This window comes from Canis lupus, chromosome X (assembly GCF_011100685.1).
Source record: "Canis lupus familiaris isolate Mischka breed German Shepherd chromosome X, alternate assembly UU_Cfam_GSD_1.0, whole genome shotgun sequence".
NCBI classification, from domain to species: domain Eukaryota; kingdom Metazoa; phylum Chordata; class Mammalia; order Carnivora; family Canidae; genus Canis; species Canis lupus.
Window position 1 is genome coordinate 47,260,957 of NC_049260.1, and position 4,374 is coordinate 47,265,330.

Below are 4,374 nucleotides of genomic sequence, written 5' to 3' on the forward strand. Positions count from 1 at the left end.
ACTCTCCCCACCTAAAGCATTCTGTTCATTTAATTATGCTTTATATGACCGTTTTCAACCTCTTCTCACTCCTCCCATTTCTTAAGGCTGAATGGTCACTAGTATTTTTTTTTTTCCTCTTACAGATCCATAAGCCATGGTAAAATAGGTTCTTCATATCAAGGTGCTACTTGTAATATAGGTGCTGTTGTCCTTGTCCATGCCAGGTAGATTCTTGTGAAACTTCAAGAGGTGCTTGTTGTTGTATGGGTGTTGTCATGGTCCATTCCAGGTAGGTTTGTGTGTCACTTCAGGATCCTTGTATATTCACTTCTTTTACTTTTTTTTTTTTTTTTTTTCTGGAAAGTGGTCTCCTAAGACTAATCTTTCTCTAGACCCTGTTTGTGATAGAACAGTAAATACCCTTCACTGTAGAGGAAGTCCTCAATGGTAGCCTTGGTGATAATGGCATCATCACAGCTAAACCACTGGTCCTTTTGTTGCCGGATAAAGCTGGTGTAGTGTCCACTTTCCAAAGTTCCATGGTGATTAATCACTGCAAATAAGGAATACTTATTCTCATTGGATGTACAATCTGTTGCTGGCTGGCCTTCTTTCATTCTGCTCTCCTTAGTTGAGGCCAAAAATGGAGTCATGTCCAGATCCAAGGGAAAGGAGATAAAAGTATTAATCTTTCTCCTCTGTTTACCTACATGTTCAAATCTCTTGAGATGAAAACAGGCCACAATAGGTAATTTCTTCATTGTGAGTTGTTTAGTAGATTCCTGATAGCTTTGGCAACTACTGCATTTGATTTTGGCACTGCCTCCTAGGTACTCTGGCCTTGTAAACCACTGTAGGGAGTCTGTGAGTGAGGGAATTCCTGGTATGTGGTCATCCCTACTCACTGTGATGTCAGCTTTCTCTGGATTCTGGGAACTGAATGTGTCGCAAGAGCCAGGCAAGTCCAAACTGATGTCCCAGCATGGGTCTATTGTAGTAGAGACACTATGGCAAGCTTGACATGTGACATCGGACTGCAAGCCACCTGTAAAGATTTGGTCTATGATGCAGTTACAGCATGTGGAGTTATTGGCCTCCTGTTCCACATTATCATCTCTGCTGTGTCTATGCAGCACATCTAATATTGCAATAAGGAACTCATGGGCATCCTGCTGCCTATACCCTGCTAAATGTTCTGCATGAATCCATATTAGATGCAATAACTTATAGGGAATGTGAGGAGTTCGGCTCCCAGAGCACATAGCATGAAAAAGAGAAGACATTTCACAGACAAGACACAAGCTGGGCTTGTCATTCTACATTTATGCTTGTCAGAGAGAAAGAAATATTTCAATAGAGGAATATGGGTAAGTGCCTGGACAATACAATTCATAAAGCATGTGTTCCCAAGATTGATTAGCCCCCTCAGGCCTACAGTATAGACTTTTTTCTCCTCTTTTTCTTGAGTTTCACAAATTTTGGCTCCTGTTCCTTTGACTCACAGGTTGAATGCTTCTCTTCAACATCTGATGTTATACACTGTTGTTGAGAAACATCTGTTGAGATGGAAGTTAATAATTTCAAATTTTTCTCTTTGTTTCTTTGGCAATCCATTCCATGTCTTTGTCATATATATAATCCTTACACATAAAGCAATATATAACCCCATGGTAGAGGTCTACAGCTAAATTGTGCTATTTTGTTTCTGCATGTTTGTGAATATGATTCTCAGTAAAGCAGCCAAAAAAGACACAGGAGAGACAAGAGTGGAGTCTGTTCATACGGGTACTACATACATGACAAATGCACGTCTTTGCCTTATGTTTCCTAGTTTCTGGGGTCCCACTCCATACGAAAGGCTGGTAGATCAGCCTCAGGTTCTTCCGCCAGTTCTTAGCCACTTTAAAGTTCTCCACATGAGAGCACCCCGTAGGACCCCGACCAAACTCCACCTCCAGCAACCAGTCCCCTAAACCACTTCGATCCCCAGAGCCACCTAGGCCACCAGAAAAGCTTTGCAGCATCTGAGGCCTAGATCCAGGGTCAGATGCTTTGCAGCATCTGAGGCCAGCCCTGGGGTCGCCAGGGCTGAGGTCAGGTCAGAGGCGGTGGGGGAAGGGGAGGGGGAGGATGGGATGGAGGCTGGGGTGGGGCCGAGAGCCCAGGCGGGCCTCGGGAGCGGGCCGAGGCTGGGGGCCTTGGGCGGGGCTTGCGGCGCTGGCAAAGGGGCGAAGAGCTGATGTAACAGCGAGGAGGGGACGAAGGGAGCACCTCCTTATCACCTCCGCTGTCACTCCACGTCAAGTTATCCTCAGGAACAGGCTTATGATCTTGTAGCAGCTCTAGCTTCATCTCCTTAGCATCCTGGCCTGAACACGCCTTTGTCGCCCCCACCGCGTCTTTCTCAATTTCCCCCGCCTTTTTGGCCTTCTCCTCGGGAGAGGCTCCTCCCCCACCTCCAGAGCTCCAGAGGACTAAAGAGCCGGAGGGCAAGGAAGTTTCCCGAACTTGGGCCATCACCTCACCGTCCGGCCTGAGAAGAAAGGCGTCTGCAGTGGAGCTGCGACTGTAAATGGAATGAAACAAGTGATTTCTGTGAATGATCTGACCAGCGTCATGGCCGCGGCGCGCCATTAGTGCCCCCGGCACCCCTCCCACCAAGAGCTCGGGCTGAGGTCGCTGCGCACTCCACCCCCTCTACTCAGGAGCTCCCAGAACTGCTGTGGAGACTAAGGCGATTACCTGGTTTAAAGGCGATCCGATCGTACTGGGAATGGGGGGAGGGGGGGCTGCGGTGGGCGAAAAGGAGGCAGACAGAGGGAGGAAACGTGGGGGGGTGGGGTGTGGTACGGCCTGAGCTTTAGGGTAGAGATGGAATCTTTAAAAAAGGCGCCACCCTCTGTCTGGGTTTCCTAAGCCCTGAGCAGCCTTGCTTTGGTACAGCTTCCTCTGACGTTCTTTCCGTATATTCTAAACAAACAAACCAAACCAAACAAAAAAACTGGGGCCAACATTTTACCTTAAAAATAGCTAAAAGGGGGGCAGCCCCGGTGGCTCAGCGGTTTAGCGCCGCCTGCAGCCCAGGGCGTGATCCTGGAGATTATGGATGGAGTCCCACGTCAGGCTCCCGGCATGAAGCCTGCTTCTCCCTCTGCCTGTGTCTTTGTGTGTGTCTCTATGAATAAATAAGCAAAATCTGGGATCCCTGGATGGCGCAGCGGTTTGGCGCCTGCCTTTGGCCCAGGGCGCGATCCTGGAGACCTGGGATCGAATCCCACATCGGGCTCCCGGTGCATGGAGCCTGCTTCTCCCTCTGCCTGTGTCTCTGCCTCTCTCTCTCTCTCTCTCTCTCTCTCTCTCTCTCTCTCTGTGTGACTATCATAAAAAAAATATATATATATATATAAATAAATAAAATCTTTTTAAAAAATAGCTAAAAGGGAACCACCTACGGAAAATGGGCTCAGGGAAAAAAATGTGTCCTCCTACTCCCACCTTACCTATGCTGCTGGGTCTGGGTGTGTTACACCCTTGCCCCTACCTCCAAGCGCCCTTTTGGTCAGCCAAGCTCTTGGGCCCTCTCACGCTCATTTTACACTTGTGTTCCTTCTCACACTTCATTTCTTGTTTCAGTTCCTTCATTCCCTATTCCTCTGAGAATTTGGACTCCTCACACCCTCCAAGCGTTCACCGCCCCGTCTTCAGTGTGCGACCCCCCAAAGTCCCCGTCCTTTCCCGCCGAAGGCCGGCCCCGCAACGAAGGCCGGCCCCGCAACGCCCCCAGCCCCGCTGTTTGTTTAAAGGTCTGGGTTACCTTGGGCCACAGGCACGTGATAGAGAACGTCAGCAGCTGCTGCTAAAGGCACTCCTCAGCCAGCGTTCTCCCCTGACCTTTCCTCAGGGCTGGTCAGAAGGGGGCCTCCCCCGGCCCCTCCCTTCTCGACATGTGGCCCCCAGCCCCGGATTCTGCTCTCCTGCATGATGAATGTCACGCTATCCTGCTTAGTCAGACCTCTTCCTGGAACAGATTCTACTGGAAGTAACCACAGCGACAGATTCTAGAGAAAACCCTTGACATGTAGATTCTGGTCTCACCTGGCTCCAGGCCAGCACTCCGCAGAAAAAAGATTCATTGGAGTGGGGGTTGGGTGGTCTCAAGGATGGCAGCTCTCTGGCATGAATCCCTCAGGGATCCATCAAAATTGGATCTATGGGAATTAAGTGAAGAGAGGAATATGATTCCGGAGTGGTGAGAAGAACCATTAGTAAGGGCTTCAGTCTCAGGTGGGAGAGCCCAGGCACCCGCTAGCTGCGTGAGCTCAGATAAAACACCTAATCTACCTGAGCCTTAGTTGTGTCACCTGTTAAAAAAAAGGTAGGAATAATGATCCT

General features: G+C 49.2%; 1 pseudogene; it reads right to left on the minus strand.

The window, feature by feature from the left end:
- Positions 1-288: 288 nt before the first annotated feature.
- Positions 289-3,970, minus strand: LOC119878022 (annotated as a pseudogene).
- Between the last annotated feature and the right edge of the window lie 404 nt (positions 3,971-4,374).